Below are 27,710 nucleotides of genomic sequence, written 5' to 3'. Positions count from 1 at the left end.
TGTAACAAATTCAAGAAAAACTTTAAAAATGGTCATCAAAAAAAAAAAAATCTTAAAAAAAAATTCTACAAAAAGCAAAACAAACAAAAACTCAACAGTTTAGCGACAAAAAGGAGTCCCAGTCCCTCTTCAAGGGAAATACGTAACCATCTCACACAGCCTCTGAGTTCTGCAGGAACTCAGGCGCCCACCAGGGAGAACGACAGAGTTATGATGCGGACTCTCGTGGCTGCCATCAACTCAAGCTTGGACTCTGCTGACTTTTGCCCCAATTCTATGCTGAGCTCACCTCTGCTCAAGCCCTTTCATGAAGATGCATGTAACCTTCAGTGCAAAACTTCCCCAATTTTGCTCTTCGGGGAGGAGCTGCTTAGGGAAAGATGCCCCATGCTCTCCTTACTTCCTGAAAGTAATACATCCTTCCTCCTCCCACTCTCTGGCTTGGTTGTATCTTTTGGTTCCACACCCACCTAGAGGCAAACACAGTTTTGGGGGCTAACAATCAGACATGCTGCTTGTGTTGGATTAAGAAGCAAAGTTGTACTCCTTGGTTTATTTGCACATTCGCGATGGCACCCCACTCCAGTACTCTTGCCTGGAAAATCCCATGGCTGGAGGCACCTGGTGGGCTGCAGTCCATGGGGTCGCTGAGGGTTGGACGCGACTGAGCGACTTCACTTTCACTTTTCACTTTCATGCAGTGGAGAAGGAAATGGCAACCCACTCCAGTGTTCTTGCCTGGAGAATCCCAGGGACGGCGGAGCCTGGGGGGCTGCCGTCTATGGGGTCGCACAGAGTCAGACATGACTGAAGTGCCTTAGCAGCAGCAGCTCCATCGTACTGGTTCACTTGAAAAAGGTCATATGAATGTCCAAGTTTGGGCTTAAAGTAGCTTCCTAGAGAGAAACTTTGTAAGAAGCTATTTAGCAGGCCTTTCATGTTTCACCCAAAGGAGGCTGAGTGTCAGAAGCCAGAGTGTGTCAGCGTGGGGTGTGTGTTTAAGCAAAGGAATCACATGTGCCGTGGGTGAGAGAGGAAGCCTCTCCCCTCTGCCTGCGGTCAGCATCACCCAGGGCCTCTTTGTTCACTGGCGCACAGGGAGCCATGACACCACCACCACCACCAAGGCCAAATTGTGACATGCCCACATGAAAGCCTGACATGGGATCAGCTTCTCCCAGGATGAGGGCCTTAAGGATGATGGATGCCAGCTCCCGGTCAGGGCTCAGGGTGTCAGCCACAGCGCCTTCTCTGAGTAAGTGGAGGAGCAGGGCTTGGGCGAGAAGAGGGATAGGGCACGGGGGGCTGATAAGCAACACTCCCCATCGCCTCCCAGAAGGACACCTGCCGAGAAATAAAACAGATTAGCTCTTTCTTTCTCTTCCCTTGGCCTCAAGAATATTTCCACTCTCCTGGGGAAAGCAAGAAACTTTTCCTAATCTATGTTTCGAGACTGGAGACATGTGTGATCTGAGTTAGGGCCACACCAGGGTGAGAAGACCAGGGCAGATGGGACCTGTTGCCTGGACGCTCCCTCCCAGAGACCTGTCCTGCTGCTATGTTTACAGACTGGAGGTATTTTTATCTCAGCCTTCTGAATGAGAGCTAGTTTTCTCTTCACTCGAGTTGTATTGCCAGTGTTCACTTCCTGGAGGCACTGGAGAGAGACCAGGGCCTTGCCATTGCTGCCGGGCACCTGTGTGCCTCGAACTCCCTCCCAGGCACACCCCTACCTACTCAGGGGTTTGGGAAAGGGGACTCAGCTCCCCCTGCCCTGTCATTCTCTGGAGTCTTTGTCCACAGGTGGGAGAAGGAAATGGCAACCCACTCCAGTATTCTTGCCTAGAGAATCCTATGGACAGAAGACCCTGGTGGGCTGCTGTCCATAGGGTTGCACAGAGTTGGACATGACTGAAGCGACTTAGCAGCAGCAGCAGCTGTCCACAGGTTACAAATTCCAGGGGTCCATCTGTCTCCTGCCTCGGCTGCCTTGGCAGCCTCTTCCTCTCAAGTCCCTGTAGCCCGAGCTGCTCTCCCAGGTAGGCCTGGTGAACGCTCTCCACCAAACACACACAGTGCTCTCTGTGAGTGAAATCACGGCAAACCACCTCCACGCCACGGCCTCCAGCTGGAAGGCCACGGGTCAGTGCTGGCCTTGTGTCGAGTCTTCTGAGGGCCTGCGGCATGCTGCTTGCTTGATGGCCACGTTAAGAGTGTTGAGGTACATCGATGTCACAATCATAACATATGCTACAGAATCACCTGTAAAGATTTTTCAGAATAAAATAATACCTGTGTGTTTGGAATGATTGAGGAACTCTTCCTGGAGATGTGAAAAGTCCTGCATAACCTTTGATGATCACCTTCCATCATTTAACTATCCATCCAGTCCAGCAAACGTCACTCTCATACTGTGTTTGTCCCCGGAACTGAGCGAAGAACCGGAGATAATTTGGGCACAGTTTCCTTCTTCCAGGAGTCTGTAGTCCCGTAGGAGAAACAGAAGGAAAAATAATTGTGCCTTAGGCGTCTAGTAACTCACAGAATGAGCCAGTGTGGATCTCCACTGCTCCGCTGCATCACACAGGGAGATTCTGAATAAAATATAACATGAAAATTAACATGTACATTGAGCTTGAAATGAAGAAATCCTCAAGCGACAGAAAAAGGAAGGAATTTAAAGCCAAAATAGTAAGTCTGCAAACTGGAGCCAATGCACAGCGAATGGCAGGAGGGTATGCAAAGCCAGGGCAGTAGCTCATGACCCACGAGGATAGGGACAGGCCTAGGACCCGTCTGAAGCAGTACTCTGGACCTGAAATTCTGGCTCTAACAGGGGGAGGACAGCTAGGAAAAATCTCCATCCATCACTTTCTGCCGTAGGCTCTGGGAAAGGGGAAAAAAAAAAATGTTTCCTGTGAAAAACTCAAATTTCCAGGTATGGAGTGTGAACTTTCACTATCTCTCAGGGTGTGGGAATCCCCAAGCCCCCAAATTAATGTAAAAATTGTTCTCACACTGGGGAAACCCGTGGGCAATCAGTTGAAGCAAACCCACAACTGTTCCTGGTGTGTCCTGAGAGAACAAAGGCCCCCACGAAGGGAACAACCCCACAAAGATGCAAACCATAATTTACAAGTCCTGGGAGGAGACGGCCCACCTCACACAGAAGCAGCATGTGACCAGCAGGGGAATCAGCCTTGAACCCTGAGATAATGAAATAATCCAAAAGGGACAATAAAATAAGTTGCCTTACAAAATGCACAGAGGTAAGAGGGCTAGAAAACACAGAGAAACACAAGGGCACTGGAAAGATGAGGCAGACAAGAAAGTGCTACATAAGGAGTTAGTAGGGGCTTCCGAGGTGCCTCAGTGGTAACGACTCCATCTGCAACGCAGGAGACCTAAGAAACCTGGGTTCGATCCCTGGTTTGGGAAGATCCCCTGGAGGAGGGAATGGCTACCCACTCCAGTAGTCTTGCCTAGACAGAGGAGCCTGGGGCTACTGTCCATGGGGTTGCAAAGAGTCAGACACGACTGAAGCGACTTAGCACGCATGCACTTGCATAGTTAGTAGGAACGAAACCTTTAGGAGGGAAAAAAAAAAAAAAATAACTCCATGGAATTGACTGAGGACTTCCCTGGTGGTCCAGTGGCTAAGACCCTGCACTCCCAATGCAAGAGGCCTGGGTTCCACCCTTGATCTGGGAACTAGGTTCCACTTGCCACAGCTGAGAGTTCACACGCCATAGCCAAATATCCCACACGCCCAACCGAAGACCCAGGGCAGCCAAATAAATAAAATATAATTTTAAAAAATTGACTGAAAGAAAATTAACGAAGTGAGAGATCTTAGGAGATTGTGCAGGATCAGACACAGAGAGGTAAAGACATGAAAATTCAAAAAAGATGTTAAGACTTGTAACAGAGGATAAGAACTGTAGAGTAATAAAATAAGAACAAGGAAAAAAGCAGTAAGTGAGGAGACAATGACTCAGAAAGGCCCAGAATGGATGAAAGACACAGATCTTTAGTTTGAGGAGGTATCCTGTGTGAGTGCCCAGGAGAGAGAAATGTCTCCTTTCATTTAGTCGCCCAGCCTGACAGGCCATCTCTAGACATAACATGGTGAAGTATCAGAACCCAAAACTAGAAGAAACATCCCACGGTTAGTTACACTGAAAAGACAGGACATCTACAAGGGAACAACAGCAGTAAGAGAGGCTGGAACAAAAGAAAATAACTGCTCCAAAGAGCTGAGGAAATGACAGAACAGTCCAGGACTCCATCTCCCGCTAAACGAGGGCTCAGGAGTAAGGGTAAAAACAGGTGACAGCTGATCAGCTGTTTATGTGTTGAAAGAAATACTCGAGGATCTAAAAGAAAAGGAGAGAACGATCCAGAAGGAAGCCATGGGGTGAAAGAAGCAAAGAGGAGCAAAAACGTTGGTGAGCAGGTAGGCGATCTGCAGGTAAGCACTGGCTCTAAAAACAGATGATGATAATGATAACCTAGCGTGTGAGTTTTTAAAAATAAACCTAAAATACTAGGCACTAGTAACATTAAAACCCATGGTTAGAAGAAACTTAGAGCATAGGGAGAACAGCAAATGTTTAAATTCAATTTAGACTTTTGGAATTAAGAGCGTGGAATTGGAATATTTAGGGTGCTCCTTAAAAGAAAAGAAGTGCATGGCTTCCAGATCAGTTGAGCAGGTGAAGGAGTCCCTGCAAAGAACCTCGGGTGCCAGGCAGAGAGCTTCCTAATGCATCCGGAAGGAGATGAGGTTAGGAAGGCCTTCTAACAAGGGAGTGAGTCCTACCTTTACCCTCCCCACCACCCTGGGCAGAATTAACCACTTACTCCCTTGTTCCAAAGCATCTTGGTGGTATCTCTGGGCAGGGGATTCTCTAGGCAAGCACACTGGAGTGAGTTGCCATTTCCTCCTCTAGGGAATCTCTCTGACCCAGGGATCGAAACTGAGTCTTCTGTGTCTCTTGCATTGCAGGCAGATTCTTTACCCACTGAGCCATAGCTCATCATTATTTACATAGGTGTGAACGGTATGCAATTGTCTTTCTTCTGGACTGTGAACTCCGAAAGGGAAGAAGCATTTCAGTCTGACGCCAGGCGCTTTCTGTGAGTAGTAGGGGGTGCCGGCTCTGTCCTCCCCCTCTTCGGTTCCTCCCTCCGGTGGTGGCTGCCTGGAGCCTCCAGGCCACTCTCCACCTGCTCAGGGAACCCAGTGCCTGGGAGTCAGCCCGTCCCCGGTGGGGAGGGGCTTCTGTTGCAGGAGAATGAAGCCTGCCCCTTCTGGCTTCCTGGCTTTCGCTCCAGGGTGCACTAAGGCTGGGGGTGGGGCTTTGCCTGAAAGGCACACTTTCCCTCCCCTCCCTGACTGCTCACCATCCTCTGACTATCCCGGGGAGCACACTCCTCCACACCAATCCTCATCACCCCAGGGTCTGATTCCTACTCACCTGGGAGGAGGCTGGGGTCCTCCGTTATCCTGGCTCTGCCCCAGCCAAGGGGCAGAAGCCATGGGGTGAAAGAAGCAAAGAGGAGCAAAAACGTTGGCTCTGCCCCAGCCAAGGTCAGAAGTTCAAATCTTTCCAGCTCTTTTCTTATGTCCTCTCCCCACCCTCCTCTTCCCATCCCCCTCCTCGTTCCCTTCCTCTAGGAGCAGATGAGCCACCATCTTGCAGGGCTGGGCTGGGCTGGGCGCAAGGACCCCAGAGTCATCCACCGAGTCGTCAGTCCTGGGTTAAATCCTCTCAGTTCCCTGGGTTTGTTTTCCTAGTTCTTTCATGAGACTAACTGGGTCTTCGGTCTTCGGTTCTGTGATGATCTATATAAAACAACAGGCAGGAGTGAATTTTGGAAGAAGGAAAGGCAAAGGGCACATGTACAGAGGACGGCTATTCTGTGCAGGGAGGTAGAAAGTTTTCCAGCCTCCTCCTCCTCCTCCCCTTGGCTGGAAGCCCTGGTGTGTGAATGCCGGGGCCTGGCTGAGGAGGGCCGCCGGTCCCTCTGCAGGGCTGGGAGCACTAATAGCAAGCGGGAGGATTAGCCATATGCCACTTAATTCCTGTTAATCAGGATTGAGAAGAGCTTGTGCTTGTAAGTAACAGCTGAGCTGCCATAGCGGTGCTCAGGCTCCCCGCCCCCACATTCTCAAAACCCTACCCCCCCCCTGCCCCGCCCCGCCCCGCCCCGCCCCGCCCCGGGTTGGTCCTCCTCCGGCCCCTCTCAGCTTCCATCCCCTCCCTCCTCATCGGAGATTTCAACACGGTCTTTGTTCCCAAGTTCTCCGACGACGGCTTCCTGTCCCCAGCCGCTGCTCCCACCTCTGTGGTTTGGTCCTTGCCTCCTCTCGCGGGTCTTTCCCTTTTTTGAACACCCACAGCTTCAGCTCCACGCTAGTGTAACTTTTGTTCTTGTATCAACAAACTCCCTGACCGCTGGCTGACCTGCGAAGGCAAAGTTCAAAGGCAACCGTTCCTGGCTCCTGTGGGCACAGGCGCGTCTCCCTCAACCCTGACCTCACAGAAGATTCCAAACTCTGACTCCCTCTCCTCAGAGCTGAGGACAGACCGTCCTGTTTCTGCTCCACGTCCAGGTCCAGCTCCCTGTGCTGAGCTCCGAGCCAGCCTGTGTGAGATGGAAACAAATCTCCCACCCAAGGTCAAAGGGTGTGCAGCTCACCTTGGGTGGGGGTCAGCATCATCCTGTGTCTGCTGTCTCAGGGTGTGTGCGTGTGTGAGTGTGCGTGTCCACGTGTGCATTCACGTGCACACACACTGGCACGCATCTACCTTCCCACGAAGAGCGATGCCTGTGAGATAATGTGCACGAACTCCGTGAGGAGCCCCGTGTGAGAAGCGTGTGGGGGTGATGTGTATGTGTGTGTGTGGGAGACTCGGGGCTGGCAGGAGGACAGACCTGTGTGCACAGATGTGTGTCTGAGCTGTGTTTTGCAGAAAGCTGTTGAGAGGGGGTCTGGAAAGTGACATTTGTAGAAATGCATATTTAACCACAGAAACAAACTGAGGTGGGCGAAGCGTGGACTTTGGGAAGGCTGGGTTCTGGATGAAAAACAAGAGAGGAAGCTTATTAGACGCATCCAAACCCTCACAGGATAGCCCCTTCAAATGTCCGATCTGCGGCAGCAGCAGATATCCAGGGTTTGGCGTTTGTTTCCAAGAAGCTTATCAGGCTAAGAAAAAAGGCATCTTTGACCTTGCCCCACCCCCACTCTCAAACTCCAAGGACACACACACCTCCCTTCTCCAGCACACCGCACCCCCCGCCCCGCACGCTGTTCTCCCACTGAGCAAGAACCAGTCGCGTGGTCCTAGATGGCTGACAAAGGAGAGGAGGGGGCTAAGAGCAGCCCAGGTCTGGTTCTCCCCGGCCAACCCGCCCGTGGCGGCCTCGGGACAGCCGCCCCGCTGCCGCCCGGACAGCAGGTGTCAGCCGCTAGCGGACCAGCCGGGCGCCAGGCTCATGGCGCCACCTCGTGGCCGCTCTCACCATCACAGCCCTAACGCCACAGTGGGGGCTTCCAACCCAGGCCCACTGTTCACAGGGAGTTCTGGGGACCCACGTGCACGCGGCACAGAACCAAACAGGGTTAACCCTGAAACCCACGGGTCCGCAATCTGGATGGGGTGAGGAAGAGGTTCCGGGCCAGCTGCGAGAATTCCAGGTATTTCAGGCCGGACTGCGCTGGGCTGGTCCTTCACCCAGGCCTCAAGATGACTTTTGTCCCCTCTTTAAGAGCATTTCCATACCCATCTAAAAATGCAGGACTAAGAACAAGGCAGCCTGCATTGACAGCCTGGGGTCTACCAGCCAGAAGCGGGGAGCCCCCCTCTGGCAGGGGAGCGGGGAGTGGGCCATGGGGAGGGGCCCAAAGCCTGGGAGGGGGCACCTCTCAGCCTAGGGCCTGTGGAAGGAGTGCTGAAGTTGAACTCAGATTGCTTTTCTACTAATTCAGTGACACCGAGAGAATTCCTTAGCCCTTCTGGGCCTCGCCTTAAATTCTGAACCACCTGTTACAAGGCTCCCCTCGATCTGTGTTCAAGCCACACCCACCACCATCAGGTCATCTTTCGTACTGCCAGTCACTGCTATTCTTGTCCCCCAGACATCACTGGCTCTTAAACTTTGCTGGTATCATTAGGTTGGCTTGCAATGTGCCCCCCCTCGTCTGTACCTCTAAATTCCATCCACCCCCACCGTGAACCCAAATTCCATTCCTTCCCTGGAGCTTTTCCTGGTCTTCCCACCTGCACATCCCTCCTTTCGTCCTCTCCTGGACCCGCCCTGGGCCTCACTGACCTTTCCCTTGGGTGATGCCTCACACGTGACTCCTTTCATCTTATGTCCCCTGCCAGGTGACCAGCTCCAGTGGTGGACATGATCCTGACTCGTCTTCACGAAGCCCGCCTGGCCCTGCTCTGGCCACACTATGTGCCGAGCAGACCCTTAGTGAATGAAACGGGATGTCCCTCTTTTGCCTATGTCAGCTTAGATGTCATTTCTCCCAGTAAGTTTCTGTGAACCCACCCCCCGTCCCACCCTGCATCTGCTGTTTCTGGAACCTGCCTTCTCCCCCGAGCTCCCTACTTAGTGTTTGGCCGCAGCTGCCTCCTGGCCTGTCTCACCGATGTGGTGATGAGTTCCTTGAGCAAAGACTGGTCTTCAGGTCTCCATTGCCCGGACTGTTCATGGCACATGGCAGGAGCCTGGTAACGACTGGTGATGGAAAAGATGGATCCAGCTGGGGATGGGTGGTGGTTGTTGCTTGCTCTTCTGTGGCCCCATGGGCTGCAACATGGATGGGTAACTCTCTGTAAACGAGGAGGGCAGGGAAGGGGAAGGGTGGTCTTGAAGACCCCTTTACAAGCTAATATGAACTTCTTGGAAGGAGAGTTATCCCAGCTACTTGAGAAACCACACAGCCAACTTGGTGGGGTTCGGAGATGGCCGTCCCTTGAATGGACGTTATTGGCTTCCGTGGGCATCTGGCCTCCTACTCCATGGGGAATTTCGTGTTCCCTGGGCTCAGCCTGGCCCAGAACTTGGCAAGATCTCTGGGGCGTTCGTTTTGTCACCAGCCCCGGTGGGAGGGTGGACGGGTGGGTGGGAACCGTTTTGGGAAAGAGTGTTGGGGAGTGTTTGTGTGTGTGATGAGTCAGGGCCAGGGAGCTAGTGAGGAGCCCTAATCTCTGCCCCCTCTCTGTGGGGGGGAGTTCTCACCCCTTGGAGGGGGTGGAGGGCCACCAACTGTCTTTGGAAAGTTTTCTTAGTCAGCTTCTACCAAGTCAGCTGGCGCTTATGTAACGGGGCCTCTGTTCTACAGACAACAGGGTCCGATGGGCCGGAATGGATGGTGCCCACCTTCCCCCCATTGGCTCCAGTCCTTCCTACTTGCCGGCCAGGCAGCGGCGCCCTGAGAAAATAGCACTGGGACATCTGTTCCCACTGGAAAGGGCTCTAGGTCTCTTCACAGGCCCCATGGGGAGGCCTTCCTTTCCTTCCTGTTAGTCCAGCACCAGGCAGGGCTCGGGGAAGAAAGCCCCCCAACTCCTGCCCCGCCCCGCACCGTGCCCTCTGACTCTGTGTCTGCCCAGGCCCCAGGTGAGGTCACGGCCAGCTCCCAGGCTGCTGTCTTATCGCCTCAGTCTCCAGGCTGGGGGATACAGATTTGAGTTTCCTGTCTCTGACACCAGAGCCCATTTGCTTATCACAACACAGTCCTGTCAGGGGCCCAGATAAGGCCTGAAGCGATTGTGTAAACAGAGTGGGGAGGGTTGGGTGCTGGTGGCTTGGCCCGGGGAGGGACGCGGGCCCTGGACCCTGGGAGAAAGCAGTGCTCGGGGACCCTGGGGGTGCTGGGGGAGTCAAGGGCCTTGCACTGGCTTCTGTGGGGGCAGCTGGGGGCCCCGGGAGGGCCCAGGGTTGCTGTCCATTACTCCTTACTGGAGGAAAGTGGTCTTTCTTGTGCCTCAGGTGCGGGGGTTGGATGCTCTGGAAAAGGTGGGCAAGTGAGGAGGGGTGTTTTTTGGAGGCAACTCCCCAGGAGAGGAAGGGACAAGGGACAGGGATGGGGAGCTGAGAATGACTGTTCTAACTGTGAGATTGGCCACTCTCGCCCTGTGGCCTATGCAGGGGCCAGATATGCTGTGGACAAGAGACTTGGGGGTGGGGAGAGCTGGGGAGGAAAGCTGGGGGTGGCAGGGAGCATGGGGGGGAGAGCTGATTGGGGGTTTGCAGGAGCCTCCTTGCTACCTCCGGCCCCTTCCTCCATGCGAGGAAATTTCACGGGGGCCAGAGCCTACTTTGAGCCCAGGCGGCAGAGCCAGAGGAAAGACCTCGAGGGGCCCTGAGATGAGCGGGACCCGCTGAGAAAGAGCCAGGTAGGGATCAGAGAAGGAGGCCGTGAGAAGGACAGGGGTTCCCACGCTGCTCTGAGCCAGGCCAGCAGACCCAGGTGGAGAGGAGGGACACGCCCCAGAGGAGAAGACACCATCCTCTCTTCTGCCTGGGTGCCTAGTGGTGAGAGACACACAACAGAACTTTCTGGGTCCTGTTGAGCAAAAGCTGGGGAGATCCGGGAGGGGAGGCAGGGATAGGAGAGGTGGAGAAGGAGGAAGAAGGACAGAAGTGTCCACCAAACAGCAAGGCCAGGATCTGTTCCACCGTCACACAGAGTCCCCAGGCCCTCCTGCCTTCTCTGCAGCTCAGGGACATAATCCAACAGGCTAGATAGGGTTTGCGGGAAGCAGGAAGGAACCGGGACCCTGGCCCTCAGTGCTCATGCGGGCATCCCTGGCTGGAAGCCGTTGTGCGGTCCGTCTCCTCCAGCAAGTCTTCCTTCCTGGGATGCAGCTGTCCCTGCCCTCCTTCTGGACCTCAGAGAATCTCCACTGCCCTGCAAAGGGCGGGGGTTGTGGGGGGAGGTGAGCGGGGCAGGGTGCACAGAGCAGAGGTCCCGTCTGCACGTTAGAAGCTGAGCCTGGCTGAACCCCTGGCTCTCCCTGTCACCCCGGCCCTGATGTGTGTTCCCTTCTTCAGAGGCGGGGCTCACCTGGGGGTGTGGGCGAGGCCCCTGGGATAACGGTGCTGGAGCATCTGGTTCTGAGTCTTCCCACGGAGTCAGTTCTGGTTTTCAGGCACCACCACGACCTCACACGTCTGATCCCGTTTGTCCGAGACAGAGACAGCGCGTTCCAGCGATGCTGGCCTCCTCCTCCCTGTACCGTGAACAGCCTCTGCTCAGCCCCATTTTCATGCCCATAAATGTCCTCCCACCTCCTGCACAACAAGCATGCGGCACCCGCACGGCCTCGTGGAGAGCCGCCTCCTCCCCAGAGCCTTCCCTGAGGTTCTAACCCACTCACATCTCTTCCTCCTCTGACTTCCGGTGCTTCCAGCCAGTGCCTGGAGATTTTAACTTCGAAATCATAGGCTGGTAGGATTTGTGAGCTGGAAGAACCCTGACAAATGCTCTTCATCAGGATGGTAGAGAAGTAACAAGACATTGACAAGCAACCTCTGGCTCTCCCCACGGGCATCACGAATTAACCACAGCCTCAGAAAATCCTTCTCAATACAGCGTTCCAGGCAGAAGTGCTACCGCCATCCTTAACCCGGACAGTCAGGGGTCATTTCACATGCAGCGCGGATGAGGAAACTGCTTCAGGCCCCAGGCGCATGGGCTGGAGCTCTGGTCTGGTGCTTACCCAGTGCTCCTTGGACCAACTGGGCCTCTGTTGGTCTCCTGCTTGTCCTCTGCCCTCTGGATGAAGTGACATCTTAAACTGCTCTGGCATCTGGTCAGGACTCTACCCGCTCACCTGCTGATGGGGAGGCCACCTGGGGTTTCTTCTCATGTCCTGTAACTTGTCTTCAGAGCCTGTACAAAGGGGCAGGGAAACGGGCTAAAGGAGGCTCAGTCTGCGTGCTGATCAAGCCCACCCAGGCTCCGTGTCCGCCCTCTGTCTCTAGCAGGCATGGGCTCCTGTCCCTGGGAAACTGCAGAGGGCACTGGCCTCTGGGCCAGAGCTCTCGTCCTCTTATGTCTGCGGAGGGACTCTGTCTCCATCCATTCAAGAGGCTGTAGGGAGAAGGGGAAGAAATCAGATGCCCACTTCTCGGGCCCCAGGGTGTGGAGGGGAAGGGCTCTCTGTCCTGGGGGAGGAGTCAGGACACTGGTGTGGAAGGGACACAGCTGACGTCCAGGTTGCTAGAGGGACTTTCGCCCCAACTAGGACTCCTGGAGGCTAAATAGTCTTTCCCCGCCCAGTCCTACAAACTAGAAGCTTCAGCACCCCCTGACCCGACCGGGCCCTCCCTCCCAGCCCCGGCCAGTTCTCTAGGTCCCTCCCTGGCCTCCCCACCACCCCAGGCTACCCTTGCAGCACCTTTCTGATCTGCAGGTCCACAGGCCCCTAACTGAGCTCTGGAATTCCAACTTTGCTGGAATTTTCTCTCTTGAACTTAGATTTCCTTATGTCATCCTCTGCTTCAGCTCATCATCACCTCATTTTCTTCAAGAGGAAGGTGAGCTCCTGGCCCGGGGTTCCCAGCCTCTGTAGAATTTGCCTCTCAAATCGCATGCTCGCTGCACAGGGGCATCCTGTGCTCTGTACAGTGTTAGCAACATTCCTGTCTCAATCAGCTAGAGGCCAGTCTCCTCCTCCCCTGCAGGTTTCACCAACCAAAATGTGTCTGGACACTGCAAGACATCCCCTGGTGCACGATTGAGAACCGTCTTCGCCAACAGATCAGGCTGGTAATAATGACTAATAAGTTAGTGTGTGTTTCACCCTTCCCCAGAATTAATCTTCAGAACCTCCCTGTGGGGCGGCCCTATTAACATCCCCATTTTATAGGTGCATAGAAGGCGCCCGCTTGGAAGGGATTCAAATCTTTCAAGAAAGCCAAAGATTTTCCCTTCTGTGTGGGGTGAGAAGAGAGGAAGATAATCCAAAACGTCTCCTACTGGAGGCCAGGCTGCTGAGCCAGAATTAAGGCAGGATTTGAACCCAGGGCGCCTGCTGGAAGGCCTTCACCAGAAGTGACTCTAGCCTCTGTGCAGGGTGGGGAGAGGGGTTTCCCAAGGCAGAGCAATCAGGAGCCCCCTACCCCTCCTCTCCCTCTCTTTCTTGGCCTGCTCGGCCAGGCCCACAAGACTGGGCACAAGCTGACCCAGGACATCTGGACCACTGTTGGGTTGGGGAGGGGGCTCTGTGGTGGTGGGTGGGCTGGGCTGCGTGAGTCTCTGGAGAAGCCCAGCTTTTTCTCCCTATTGACAGGACAGAGGAAGGGCAGAGGAAGGCCTTCCTGAGAAGACATCAGTGTTTGGGGTGAGGCTGTCTGGGCAGAGAAGAGAGAAGATGCGGGGACCAGGGCCACACCCAAGACAGGGTCCCAGGACTGTGCCCGTGGCCACATGTTCATGTGAATGTGCCCACTGGTGGGTGTGAGGGGCTGCAGCCTAAGAGGGGGCAGAGGTCAAGGTGAAAACGCAGAGTTACACCCCAGCCCCATCAGACTTCCTGCGGTGGAGTGGGAGGGGGTGGTGGTGCACAGGAGTGGAAGGTCAGGGACCTCTCTGGCCTGCGCACACTTGTTCCTATGCACGCACCAGAGCTGGGTGGCTGCTGTGCACCACGGACTCCCATGGGCACTGTCTCTGCACCCCCAGGGGTGCCCTCTTGGCCCAGTCTTCTCACATGGGCACACACAGCTTTCACTGCCCCCAAATTCCTCCACTTCTGAAAAAGACAAGGGGAGAAAAGGGCCAGGATACAAGAAGAGATTAAAAATAGCTGAAAATAAGCTCTTTGGATCAGAAAGCTCCCTTTTTCAGTGAGTCACCAATTTTCCAGACTGAGCACACACACACACACACACACACATTCCGCACAAAACACAAGCACGCAATCCCGCCTTTAAGTTGTGCAGGAATCCTCGCACAGACCCTCGGTCTCATGCTCTGTCCTCAGAGGTAAAATCACCCCCAAGGGGGGGTTCCTGTGGGCTTTGGGGAGCTTGGCGGGCAAAGCCCCACCCTGACCCCTGCCCTCATCCTGTGCTCAGCTTCTTCTGACTCCCCTGCATTTCCTGGTCCTCCCTGCAATGGGGCGCCCTGAACGGGTGGTCAGGCAGGAGCCTCCGAAGCTGGAGCGGGCAGACAGCCCCCCACCCAGGTCCCTGGAACTGGCCCACCAGGCGGAGGAGCCGGCTGGGACCGGGCAGGGTTTGCGAGCGGCTCTGGTAACTGCATTAGTGGCTCTGCTGGGGGACCGTGGCATGGCCTCCACAAGGCGAGGCGAGCAGACCTAGTGGACACGGGGCTGGGCGTGTGCGGCCTCCTGCTGACGAGAGAGGTCTCCCCCACTCAGCTGCTGTCAGCTGGGCAGGATGGCCTTCTTTCCTGGTTCCTCCAGGCTCCTCAGGTGCAGACGGCGGCCTGGATGGACAGCAGCCCACCTTCCAGAACTCACTGCCTCTGCCATTGTTTCTCTCCCCCTGCCCACCCCCACCTGCCTTCCCTTCCTCTCTCTCTCTTCCCTGAAGTCCTTCCCTCCATCCTCTCTCCACCTCCACCCCCGTGTGTGAAGCCCAAAGCAGCTTCATTCCAGGCACTGAAAGGAATCCAGTCCTGAGTGGCCCCTCCCGCCTCTCCCCAGGGGCATGACCCCCCCTCCCTCTGAGCTTCTGGGGTCCCAGCACCCCAGGACTTGGCTGGGCATCATGTCCCCAGGCCTTTTCAGGTGGCGGCCAGAGAGGATTTACCCGAAAACTCAGAGCAAATCTGAGGAAACAGCTCTGAGCCTCGTGACGTGCACTGTGTCAAGGATGAGCCCGTAGAGGTCAGGGCTGGGTCCCCAACGCTGGTCTCCTGGGGGCAGCTCTGGGATCCTGTGTCCTCCTCCCCAGACCTTGGTGCCCTACCTAGCTCGGACTTCGCTGTGCTTGGGTGGGATCTGCACTTGGGCTGCTGGCTCTGTGGGTTTGGTGAATTTTGTCTCTGGGCTTTTGTTTCTTCGACTGTCAAAGAAAATACCACCACCATCACCTGCATCATCAGGCCCTTTTATGCCTCTGGTGCCTCAAATAGTGAAGCAGGCACCTGGCAAGCACGTAAGTGCCAGGTCAGCTGGTTGGGCCTTTCCACGCCTCCTTCACCTCAAGAAGCATGCCCCAAGGAACCCAACCCTTCCCTTCAGGAGTTTCTGGGGCATCAGAGTCAAGATGCAGGACCTGAGTTTCCTGTCTCCCTTGGGGGGGTCTCCCATCTCTCCCTGGGGGGTGTCTCCTATCTCCCCTTATGGGGGGCTCCCATTCATCTTTGGGGGGTCTCCTCTCCCCTTGAGCCGTCTCCCCTTGAGGGGGGTCTCCCATCTGCTCTGGGGGTCTCCTGTCTCCCCCTGAGGGGTCTATCATCCCCTCTTGGGGAGATCTCCTGTCTCCCCTTGGGGGGTCTCCCATCTCCCCCTGGGGCGGTCTCCCATCTCTTCTTGGGGGGGTCTCCCATCTCCCTTGGGGGTGTCCTATCTGTCCTTGGGGAGCCTCCCCTTGGGAGGGTCTCCCATCTCTTCTTGGGGATTCTCCCATCTCCCCTTATGGGGGTCTCCCATCCCCCTTTGGGGGGTCTCCTGTCTCCCCTTGAGTCTCCCCTGGGGGGTCTCCCATCTCCTCTGGGGGTCTCCTGTCTCCCCTTGAGGGAGTTTACCATCCCCCTTTGGGGAGGTCTCCTGTCTCGCCTCGGGGGTCTCCCCTGGGGTGTCTCCCATTTTTCCTGGGTTGTACCGCTTTGGGCAGGATGATTCTTGCCCACTTCTGTCCCCTCCTGCCTGTACGTCCCCTTCACAGCTCTGGCCCAGCCTGAGCTGGACACGGCCAGACAGGAAGCTATTTTTAGCCCCAGACAGAAACAGCAGCTGTGCAGCCAGGGCGCAGAGCTTGGCTCTCCAATGGAGGGTCCAGACCCCAGGCAAGCCTGAGGAAGGTGGTTACAGGGGGTCTGGGACCCCAGCTCTGTCCTCCCTCCTTGGAACGCAGCTCATGCCTCACCCCCTACCATGAACTGCTCTCTGGCCCCCTCCCCCAGTGTCTTAATCCCCAGGGGGCTTAGCGGCTGAGCTGCAGAGGCTGCAAAGTGGGACAGGGAAGGTAGAGAGGCTGGGGGCTGCAGCCAGTGTTCTGAGGCTGGGCAGGGCATGCTGGTCCTCGCCGCACTCGGAAGTCTTCTCTCTACAGCTTAGCACTAAGATGCCTGAGGTCTGGGCTCCGAGATACTCTGGGCATAGCTGCCCTGCTGCAGGAAGCTCTCCCCTCCTGTCTGTAGGAGCAAGCCCCCCACCCTCACCCCCAGCCCTGCCAAAGATCTTGGGCAGTAGAGGTATGCTTCACAAAATGTGTCAGGAGGTCTGCATTTGCCTTGATCTCCCCAAGGTGATCGGTACTTCACAGGAGACAAAAAGGGTCCTGAAAAATCAGCACTGAATCATAAAATAATTCTTGCAATTCCTGAGTCACAGCCTCCGTATGACTGTGATTCTTGTCATGGTTGCAGTTCAGGTAGTGGTGGGCAGATCAAGACATTAATCACATTTCATCTACTCAGGCACCCACCCAGGCTCTGAGCATCCCTTCCAGAGTGAACAAGAGGGCCAGAAACTTACCCTGGAGGAACTTAGATCCTGCAGCTTTGAAGTTCTTTCACATTGAAAAAAAAAAAAAAATACGCGCACAAACCCAGGGAACAGGAGCCCAACCCCTCTCTGTCTGTAAATGCTGCAAAGACGCTTAGCAACTGGTTGCGAAGATCTGATTTCTCTGGAGTCCGGATTCCTGATGCTTTTAGCCAACGACTCTCAACCTTTCACGTCCTGTAGCTCTTTGTAAATCGATTAAAGCTGTGAGCTTCTCTCCAGAAAAATGTCCAGAGCACAGACACTCAGATGTCTGCCTACGATGTGAAGGGCTCACAAAGCCCAGGAAGCTGACGCAAGGACCTTGTGCTCACAGGGCCCCGTTTGAAGAGCGGGAGGCAGCTGCGTGGCGGGCGCTGATGGCTCCACCGCAGCGTTTCCCAGCGAGAGGCATGCGGTTGAATTTTAATCACAGTGCAGATTAGGGCCCAGACTGTCTAGCCTTCAGAAACAATTCTAAGTTCTACCAGTTTCTAAGTTCTATAGTTAGTAGTTAAGAATCTGCTTGCCAATGCAGGGGGCACAGGTTCAATTCCTGGCCTGGGAAGCTCCCACATGCTCAGGAGCAACCAAGCCTGTGTGCCACAGCTACTGAAGCCCGCACGCCCTAGAACCTGTCCGCAGCAAGAGAAGCCACTGCAGTGAGAAGCCCGTGCACTTCAACTAGAGAGTAGCTCCTGCTTGTCACAACTAGAGAAAGCCCATGTGCAGCATCAGAGACCCAGCACAGCCAAAAACAAATACATTAATAACAAAGAAAACCCATTTGTAAAAACTTCTAACACCTTATAGATCTTGGTGGTGGCCTAATGAATTCTATGACCTTGGCCAAGCCCCACTTTCTTTGGGGTTTCAGGTTTCTCATTTGTGGAATGAGGGGGCTGGGCTCTGAAATGGAGCTGAGGGTCCTTCCAGCTTGGATATGTCTAGAATATCTGTTGTGACCCCTACAGGTCCATCCTTCACAGAGGGAATGGGGAGCAAGGGCCCTCAGGTCGGGGGCTGGGACCTGGGCCAGAACCTAAGCCCTGGGGAGGAGACTTGGGCGGCTGGTGGGAACTGTGCTCTCAGCCACCCCGACCCCCTCAGGCCCCACAGGCCCCCCCTCCTCCTGCATGAGTCACTCTTCTGCCCCTGCCCTGCTGCTGGTATTAGGATTTATCACCAGTCCCCTCTGCTCTGGGCCTGAGGCTGAGGCCACCTGTTCTGACAGTTCCCTGGGGCTGATCCATGCATCCCCAACTGATGGAGGGGGAGTGGTCTTCTCCGTGGTAATGGGGCAGCCTCCTGGGCAGCCAGCGCCCTGCGGGGAGGAGGTTCTAGCCTTCAGCCTGGGGCACCTGCTGGGGAAGTCAGGAGGGCAGGGCAGTCCAACTGCTCCAAGGCCCTGAGGGGGTGCAGCTCTGGGCTGCCCCAGGCACAGGCAGGTCCTGGCACCACCCTGACCTTTGAATTCCTGGCCCAGTGGAGCTCAGGGGATCCAGGTGCTGAGTGACAAGATCTGCAAACTCCAGTCCCTCCTTCCGAATCCACGCCACCTTTTCCTTCCTCTTCCCTGGCCTCCTCAGCACTCCTGGCTGGAATTTAAATGTCATCAGCTCTGACCAACCTGAGGTCCTCTGCTCAGGTCTTCTGCAGAGGTGGGGGATGAGTGGGGGTGCTGCTCAGAGCTCAGATTCACTCACCTTTTCATCTTTTCATCCTGGGAGGAAGACCCCCTGAGGTCCCTGGGATCCGAGAACAGAGGTGCCTGACTCAGCATCTTAGTGGCAGCGCCAGGAAGTGCCTTGGCTCAGGTGAACTACATTCCTTTACACACTTGCTCCCTGGCACTCACACACAGGTACATGTGTGCACACCAATGCATAGGCGTTAATAGAGGACACTTACGTGAACCATCTGCACAACTTCCTTCTCACCAAATACTGGCCCTGTTCACATCACGCAGGGAGAAGTCCCTCCCTCCTTGTGACGTGCATCTTCCAGACTCGAGTTTGCCGCAGGTAGAGGATGAGGTGCACGCTGCACAGTGACCTCCAGCTCTCATGCTCACCCTTCCCAGCTCACCTTGAAAACATGCCATGACATGTGTGCTCACACCATCCCCGCCCCCAGTGCCCTCTATCCCAGGCCCCGGGTAGGGTAACAATCCACCCAATACTGCCCCCTCTTTCCTCAAGCAGCATCCCTGGGTCACAGGTCTTCCCTAGCATCTTCCTGTGGAGCTGAGGACGGGAAGCAGTGAATACGGGGAAGGAGGCTGGGAGCCTGGGCTCTCTGCTCAGCCCACTCATAATAAGTTCCATTGCTCATTTATCTCTGGGCAACCTCATGTGCCTTGTGAGGCCATCAATAAACAGACTCTTAAATCCAGTCTCACTTTCCTCATCCATAAAGTGGATTAAAACATTGCTTTATCTCATGGCAATGAGATAAATGTTGCATGGCAATGTTACGGGAACCAAACCTGATATGCGAGGAAGCAGCCTGGCAAGTGTGACACGCGTGACCCATGGGTGGTCCCACAAATGAAGTCCATTCCGAGATCCGGCCAAGCATTTTCCCAACGTGAGTGGGTCCCAGAGCCGGTCTTGCCCAGGGCCCCTGGTCCAGCGCTCAGTGAACAAAGCAGAAATTTCATTTCTAGTCATCCTTCCTTCCTGCTGATTTCACTCTCGTCTTCACTCTTGTCTGCCACAGACAGGTCCTGGCTATGGAGCCAAGGGCTTAGAAGGGCCAGGAGGGCCTGGCATGGAGCCCAGCATCTGTCCTGGCACGTGGGTTGCTGTGGTCCTGGCTCCGAGGCTACTGAGGGCTTGTGCCTGGGAGAGCTCCTTTCAGCCCCTGGGTCCTGGGGCCATGCCAAGCAGCTGAGTCCAGAACAAGAGGCGCTGTGGCGTGAGGAGTCCTGCCCACTGGGCTGGTCTGCTATTGCCTCTGTGCCACTCCAGCTCCGTGGCCCCGAGGCAGCCCCCAACAGCACCTCGACCTCTGAGCCTGGTGTGGGAAGGCCAGATTCTGCCCAGCCTGCCTCGGGGCCCTGAGCCATGGTGGCTGGTACAGCCAGGGGTAGTAAGAAGAGGTGGGCAGGGTGCTGGGGCTGATGTCAGCTTTGAGAGAAGGCCAGCAACTGGCCTTGAGCAGGTTTTTGTCCCCAGGAGCACGTGAGCAGCGACGGGGCCACCCTGTGGGGGTGCTGTCTGGCCCTAGGGCTCAGAACAGTCCCAGATTCAGCTCAGAGTCTTTATTCTTTTAGCTCGGCACTGCAATCCCAGGGTAGTGCCTGGCTTGCTGTTGGCCTCCCGCAGCACTATTTAGAGAAGAAATTCCACTGGGACACCTGGTACTTTGCAGAGCAGACGAACATTTCTGGACTTGCTGTGGGGAGAGGCAGGCTGAGGCTGGGGTGCCAGGAAACAGGCTCTCCTAGGTGGATGCAGATGTAATGGACAAGGGCCGCAGGTAAGCCTTCTGCTGGGGTGGGTGAGTGGGACCCTCCTGCCTGCCTTTTTCTGCAGGGAGGCTGGCCTGGAGGCCTGGCTGGAGCTGGGCAGACAGGGCCCAAAGCTGAGCTGGTCTGGGGGTGGAGCCTGTCAAGTCGTGGAGCTCCAGCCTGGCTCTGCCCCTCCCTTCCCAGGGCTCAAAGGGATGACATCACCAGGCTGAGGGCTCTGACCTGGATGGGCTGGGCTTGTGGAAGCTGGCTCCAAAGGGCTCCAGGACTTCCTGGGGTGGCCGGGCCTGCTTCTCCGCTACTCATCTGAATCCCCCTTCGGCCCCGGGATTTCTGCTTTGGGGGTCCTAGAGCTGGCAACTTGCTTTTCAGATGTCCAAGTCTGGGGCTCGGGTCTTCCCGAGCCTGGGGCGGGTGGTCAGGCGCTCCTCCCTGACTTGGCCCGCACGGGCTGCTCCATAGTTCTGAGGGGGAGTCAACCCCTGGTTCGAGCCGGGCAGCAGTCAGCCGCAGCAAACCTACCATCCCCTTGCCGCAGGTCCATGCCACTCTCTCCGCCCCCTCCCCCCCCACCAACTGGGTGCTGGTGGTGCCTGTTTGTGGAGCATATGCTTGGCTGGCTGCTGCGTGTCTGCTGTTTATCCGTCTCTTCCCACTTAACTTCTGTTCCCGCCTGGCCCATCTGGCTCCCTGGTACCTGTCTTTCTCGCGGGCGCCTCCATGCGACACTGCATTCCTGCCCCGCAGTCCTCCTCCACCACTTCCCTCCTGGGGCCTGGCTCTCATCCAGTCTGGGCCACCACCGGAGCCCTTGACCTTGGATCTAGGGGCAGTGAGCTGCGTTGGAGTCCCTGCAGTGTTCTGGCCGCCCTTGGGGAGGGAGGTTGAAATGGGTGATAGAGGGTAGCATGTGAGGGGCCTGGGACTTGGTGGGGCAGGGTCTGGGGCTGGGGGGAGTCCTGCTTCACTGGGTCCTTCTGAGCTTCCTTCCCATCAGGGGGCTTTGTTGGGGTAGGGCCATGGAGACACTGCCCTCTGCCTGCAGCAGCTGTATGAGAGTGACCTATGAGTAGCAGTAGAGAGAATGAGGTCAGGGAGGCCCCAGGATTCTTCTGACCAAGAACCTGGAGTGCACCCTGCTTCTCCCTGCGGAGGGGGACTGTGGCAATCTGGTGGTCTGGGCAAGAGGCCAGGGAGAAGCTGCAGGATGCTTCCAGTGGGCACGAGGCGGGTGGGTTAGGGTTGGCCTCCCCTCAACCACTAGATCCGTCCCACTCTGGCCTCCCCTCAACCACCAGATCCGTCCCACTCTAGCCAATGGCCCAATCACTGCTCCCTCCCCCCACCTCCCACCTGCTTCCACACCCCAGCACACACAGCATCTCCCGGGTAAGATGCAGTGGCTTCCCGCTTCCCCGGGACTCACACATGAGGGGCTGGTGGAGCCTGGAGGAGGACGGAAAGGAAGATCAGGGCGGGGACTGGGGCTGCTCCTGCTGGTGGAGGCCGCGCTGGGCCCGAGTCAACAAGGATCTTCCACATGCTCCCTGGAAGCGACTGCTTCCCTCGGAAGCCGCAGGGCTTGGCGGCCAGGCCTCGCCGCGTGCCGCTCCATCTGCCCGCTCCGCCGGCTCCTGGCCCGCTCCCTTGGCCTCTAATCTTCTTCCTTCCTCCTGAGCCTCCTTTCTCCTGCCTCGCTTCCCATCTCTGTCCGGCCAGGTCCGTCCGTGCCGCGGTCCCAGGCCTTCCTCCCCTCGGCCTTCATCCATCCAGCTTCCTCTTGCGCCTCTGCTGTTTCTCGTGTTCAGATTCTCTCTTCATACATATTCAGCAGCTCCTTGAAAATCCACCTGGATCATTCTCGGTGCTAGAAGCTTAGATCCACTTCAGGAATAAAGAATAAAGCTTCTCACCCTGTGAATCTGCGTCCCTATCTCTGGACACGGGCCGGGATCAGCCACCTGGCCAGTGTTGGTGAAGCCGTATGCTTTTCCACACAGACGCACTTACTCCCTCAGTGCCTCCTCTTCCGACCTGGGACCAGCAGGACAATGACGTCCAGAGACACACAGTCCTGTGCCTCGGGGGCAGCCCCCCTGCCCTGGAGGGATTTGAAGATTTTAGTCCTGGAAATGTATGCTCCGAGCGTCTGAACCTTTGTGATTTACAGCCCGTTCACACTTGCCCTGTTATCCCCTTCCAACTCCTGTAGGAGGTTCAGAAACGAAGGAAGTTTCTGGCACCAGCAGTGCTGGACAAACAGCTGGCATCAGATGGGCTCAGGTTCCAGCCCTTGACCGCGGCAGGTGAACAGAAAGATCCAGACAGACGTGGGGGAGTGGTGGTTAAGGGAGGAGGGGGTGTGACACTGAGCCACGCCCCACCCTCCTGGGGAGGGTGGGAGGCTGAGCAGGAGGAGGACGGGGAGGCAGACCCAGCCAGGCCACTGCACAGGAGGTGGGAACGGGTTCGCGGTTCCCCAGCCCCGTTGTTCCCGGCTCCTTTCTCTGCCTTTTTTTTTATCATCTGGCCTTGTGACTCCTTTTCTGCTTGATTCTTCTGCCCCTGCCCGTCTTTCCCCGCATCCTTGGGGTCTGCCACTATCCTCTGCTCCCTTTCTCTTCCATCTTCCCTATTCCTCACCTCTCTTTGCCCCCTGACTGCCTCCACATCAGCTCCCCAGCATCTGTCTCTCAGCAACAGTGTCATCAGTGTAGCCTCAAAGTGGCTGGACAGCCCAGGGGCTGGTAGATCACATCCCTTCCCTAGAGTTCCTGACTCCGGTCTAAACTCCCAGGCTGAACCCCATGTACCCTTCGTTTTTGAACCCCTGGGGGCTGTCCACTCAACCCCCACATGACATGCACCCAGTCACGCGGACTCACCTCGAGGCCCGTGGTGGGGCCTTGGGCAGACAGAACTGCTCTTCTCTGGGGACGACTCCCGAAACCTGCCCCCTCCAGATCCTCCCCCCGTCTCAATTAGCTAAAGATGGTGGTTACACCCCAGAAGCCTACCTCTAACTTTTCCTCCACAAGCATGTGATTCTTCAGTTTTCAGAGTGACTGCTAGGCCAGTGTCCTAACTTCCCTTATAGTTTCTTTCACTTCTGTCCTGAAAAGAAGAACAAATCTAACAAACCCTTCAAAACCCACACTGTATGCCACCAAAGAGATTCCATCAGGTAGGGGGGGTCACCTGTGCCCCTGGCTCCCTTCATCAGCACCCCTTCCATGCTGACCCCCCAGCTGCTTTGGGAGGTAGAGTCAGAGCTGAGGCTCGCGAGCTCCGGGCCGCCTGTCCTGGGGCTAAAGGTGATGTCAGTTTTAGGAGAACCATGAGCTGGGGCCCCTCCAACTCCCCAGGGCGGTTTCTGAGGCAGCAGCTGGTGCTGTGAGAGCTGAGTCCAGTTGAGTGGTCTGGGGCACTCATACGCCCCTCTGAGCTCAGGTCCTTGTCTGTGAGGAAGGAGCGGTAAAATCCTGCCCTATGGCTTTGTTGAGAAGATTAAATGCAGAAGCAGGACTGCAAACGCTAGGTACGTGTACGGAGTTTCTAGAGAAGTGGGTATGGAGCATCGAGGCATCAGGTTTGCCGGGGAGACCAGCAGCAGGCAGCCCCCGGCCTCAGAGAGGTCTCAGAGAAGCCCCACAGATGCCCCGGGGCCTTGGGAGAGGCTGGCAACCTCACTGCCTCCACCACCTCCATCTGCATCCTGTTGTCTGCCTGGACAGGCATGACCAGCATGTCACAGTCTTCAAACCCTTTGCCCTTGGTGCCAGAGATGTGGGAACTAGGTCAACCCACTCAAGTTCGGAGGTGAGGCCCCGGCAGGAGAGCAGCCTGATTTCCTGCCTTGATGAGACAGCAGGCAGGTATGGAAAACATGATCTGGCTATAAAATTAACGTGGGTAAGGGACGCAGCAGAGGCACCGAGAAACCCTTGGTCCTTCCGAGTTCTGTGCCGTGTTCATGTGGAACCGCAAGTCCTCAGGACAGCACGTTGTCTTGGGTTCTATGGCTTCACCGAGCCTTGCAGACACATCCACTTAGCAGGGGTTACTTGACTGGGTGGTCTTCCCTGGTAGTTCAGCGGTAAAGAATCTGCCTGCAACGCAGGAGATATGGGTTTGATCCCTGGGTTGGGAAGATCCCCTAGGAGGAGGGCACGGCAACCCACTCCAGTACTCTTGCCTGGAGAATCCCATGGACAGAGGAGCCCAGTGGGCTACAGTTCATAGGGTCACAAAGAGTCAGACATGATTGAAGCGACTGAGCACTCATACACGCACTTGATGGGGTGATTGGGAAAGAGCAGGAACAAAGAGAGGGAAATAAAGGCGGGAGAGTCAAGCTGTTTTTATAACCCATTGTGTGGAAGGGCCCAGCTCCCCGCTTTTGTGCTGATTGAGGCATGGTTTAAATTCGACTTCCCCTCGAAAGAAACCACAGCACCAACAAAATGACTGTCTCGCATGTTCTGTATGTTGGCAGGTCTGGGTAGGACAGAGGCCCCTGGCTGCTGGAGGTGGAGGTATTGCCAGGTTGGGACGTGTGGAGAAGCTGCAGAGCTCACAGGACAGTGCAGAAGGTTAGGAAGGGCCAGATGGTCCAGTGGCTACAGGAGGGGAAGCCGAGGCCCAGACGCTCAAGATCACCCAGCCTGTTGGTGGCAGAAGTGGGCAGAGCACAGAGGTCTTCTGACCCCCAATCTTGAGCTTCCCAGGACTGCAAACTGCCCCCTAAGAAATGATTCCAAAAGGAGTCATGGCGCCAGAGACGGCTGAGCTTGGTCTGCTTCTGTCATTTGGAGGGTGTCTATCACAGAGAGAGGGAAAACTGAGGGCACCCCATGAGCCTGGCACGGCCTGCAGACATGACGGCTTCCCCAGGAGGCAGAAAAATGGGGGAAATTTGGGGAGGCACGGGCTGCAGCTTTGGGTCACCCTGTCCCCAGGCTTCCCTGATGACTCTCCTTTGTGCTCAGGCCTGGTAAGGACCCCAGGCTGCCCGCCTGCTGGGGTCAGAGGAGGGGACAGAGCCAACGAGCCTCGCTCTGGCTTCTGCTGGTTGGCTGTGACTCCTGGTCTGCCTGGATGGAGCCGGAGGATAAGAAGAACAGGAAGAGAAAGGAAAGCAGCTGGAGGATGCAGGATGCCCGTCTGCTGTGTGGTGGAGGGGCCTGAGGAGGAAGGAGGCATGCGGGCCCCCAGCCAAGAGGCTCAATTAGGGTTCCCTGGCATCCACAGGCCCGAGGAACAGCCAGTGCCTGTGGGAGGTCAGAAACCGACAGACTTGGAGCCAGTTGAATCTGGGCTGAAGACCTGCTGCTCTGCGTCAAATTGCCAACCTCCTTGAGTTCTGAGCAGAGAAGGCAATGGCACCCCACTCCAGTACTCTTGCCTGGAAAATCCCATGGACGGAGGAGCCTGGTAGGCTGCAGTCCATGGGGTTGCGAAGAGTCAGACATGACTGAGCGACTTCACTTTCACGCATTGGAGAAGGAAATGGAAACCTACTCCAGTGTTCTTGCCTTGAGAATCCCAGGGATGGTGGAGCCGGTGGGCTGCCGTCTATGAGGTCGCACAGAGTTGGACACGACTGAAGCGACTTAGCAGCAGCAGCAGCATGAGCTCTGAGCGTCACTCCACGGTATAGGCGACCCTGCTGACCTTAAAGACTTAGAGTGAAGATTCAACAATGAAGCTCCAGCCCAGCTCCTAGCACAGAAGCCAGCACGATGGCCGTGGTCCTGGGTTCCTGGGGTGCCTGCGGGCTGGCTCCCGCCATCCACCTGCTCCTGGAGTTCACACACTCAGACCAAGAGGAAAACGAGGAAAGGATGCATGTTCTCCCACAGTGACAGAAGCCAGCGGCTGAGCCCAAAGTCCACGCTGGGTCTCGACTTCCCCAATCCACTGTACTTAATCGATGGGTTCACAAGCTTGGCCAGAGCAATGCCATCCTTCGCAGGGACATGAGGGGAGACAGAGGGGGAGAAGGTACTGGGCATGTGTTGGAGAACCAGGTTATGGACGTCTGTATGTACGCCGCCGTCAGGATCTGCTACAGATCCGACTTTGAGCAACTGGAGCCCGGTTACTTGAAGGAGATCCCTGAGAAGGTGAGGTTCTTCTCAGACTTTCTGGGGAAGAGGCCTTGGCTTGCAGGGGCCAAGCTCACCTAGCTGGACTCCCTGGATTATGACATCCTTGATGGGCACCGCCATGTTTGAGCCCAAGTGCCTGGATGAATCCCAAACCTGGAAGACTGCCTTTCCCATGTTGAGGGCCTGAGGATCTCTGCCCCTGAAGCCCAGTCGCTTCTGCCCAGGGCCTCTGTTTCTGGAGACTGCCCTGTGGGGCAGCAGGTGGGACCTTCTAACCAGATGGAGTGAGGAGCCGGTGCCCTCAAGAGCAGCCGGACCTCCCTGCCCCCAGAACCACCTGTCCTTTCCTTTCTCCTTCTGGCCACTCTAGATGCCTTCACAGCCCCCTTGTCTCCCTCCCAACTCCCTTCCCATCCTTCCTTTAAAGCTTCAGCTCCCGTTTTTCTTCAACAAATTTCCTCCCCCACCCCCATGTTCTTCCTCCTGCACTAAAGCTCAACCAGACCGTCCTTCCTTTCCGTGGTTGCTTCTGCCCTGAGGAGTCCACCAGACCCCTGTCCCAGAGAGCTCTGCCCTGAAGACCTGACTTGGCTAGTGTGGGGGCCATGCTTCCCTGTGTGGTTCCTGCGTGCCCTATCTGGTCCCCAGTAAAGACTTAATCATACCACCAACAACTACAAGACTCTAGTACGTGTGCTAGAATCTGAACGTAGCAGGCGCTTCTCATGGCTCACTCCCTTCCTCCCACAAACCCAGCCGGCCCCACCACTTCGCTTGGTGCTCCAAGGTTCTGAAAGCAGAGAAGGCAACGTCCTCTAGACGCTCAGGCTGTCCTGGCAGCGGAGGGTCCACTGATCCCAGACCAGGGTCTTCTTCCTATGGAGCTTCCCAGAGTTACTGCCAGGCACCGCCAGGCTCCAGAGCCCTGGACAAAGGTTCTCGGATGCCTGTCTTTAGACATAGATACAAAGCGATCAGCGTAGTAGATCCCAGAATTCAAGAGAGATGGAACTGCTGGTCTAAAGCCATACATCATCAATGCACAGTGAGGGGGGACTTTGGCCACGTGGGCTCTGAACCCCAGAGCCGGCTAGGAGGGGCTTGTCCTTGTCTGGAGAGCCCTCGGATCCTCTGCCACTCTGCAGGCACATCAGTAAGAGATGCACTTGCAGGCAGACAGACGCCAGTTCAAATCTCAGCTGTATTCCTTTCCAGCTGCATGACAACGGGTTTGACCTCTCTAAGGTCTGCTCCCTTGTGTGAAAAGGAGGATGCCAGTTCATTCGGAAGGCTGCCCGGAAGAACAGCTTGAGAGAGGCACACCATTTAACCACCACCCAGTGGAGGTGACTTGACGGTGCTTCAGACCAGTGACCGGTGGTCCTGACACTGCACTGTTCTGCTCCTTTCTGT

General features: G+C 56.0%; 1 long non-coding RNA gene across 11 annotated transcripts; it reads right to left on the bottom strand.

Moving 5' to 3' along the window:
* Positions 1-761: 761 nt before the first annotated feature.
* On the bottom strand, positions 762-17,288 carry LOC113886163. Of its 11 annotated transcripts, none has more exons than XR_003509374.1 (10): positions 16,704-17,288; positions 13,658-13,787; positions 11,751-11,923; positions 11,409-11,504; positions 11,096-11,261; positions 6,348-10,939; positions 5,481-5,848; positions 4,864-5,094; positions 2,293-2,480; positions 762-1,344 (listed from the first exon to the last, which is right to left on the bottom strand). It is a non-coding gene; the product is annotated as an uncharacterized LOC113886163 (long non-coding RNA). The 11 variants fall into 11 exon arrangements; XR_003509375.1 differs by having other exon boundaries at positions 4,864-5,087; XR_003509369.1 differs by lacking the exon at positions 4,864-5,094 and having other exon boundaries at positions 6,348-6,470; positions 8,670-10,939; positions 16,704-17,286.
* Between the last annotated feature and the right edge of the window lie 10,422 nt (positions 17,289-27,710).

The sequence above is a fragment of the Bos indicus x Bos taurus genome, chromosome 29 (assembly GCF_003369695.1).
Source record: "Bos indicus x Bos taurus breed Angus x Brahman F1 hybrid chromosome 29, Bos_hybrid_MaternalHap_v2.0, whole genome shotgun sequence".
Lineage (NCBI taxonomy): Eukaryota > Metazoa > Chordata > Mammalia > Artiodactyla > Bovidae > Bos > Bos indicus x Bos taurus.
Note: the sequence above shows the minus strand (reverse complement) of the source record. Positions and strands in the feature narration are given on the sequence as shown.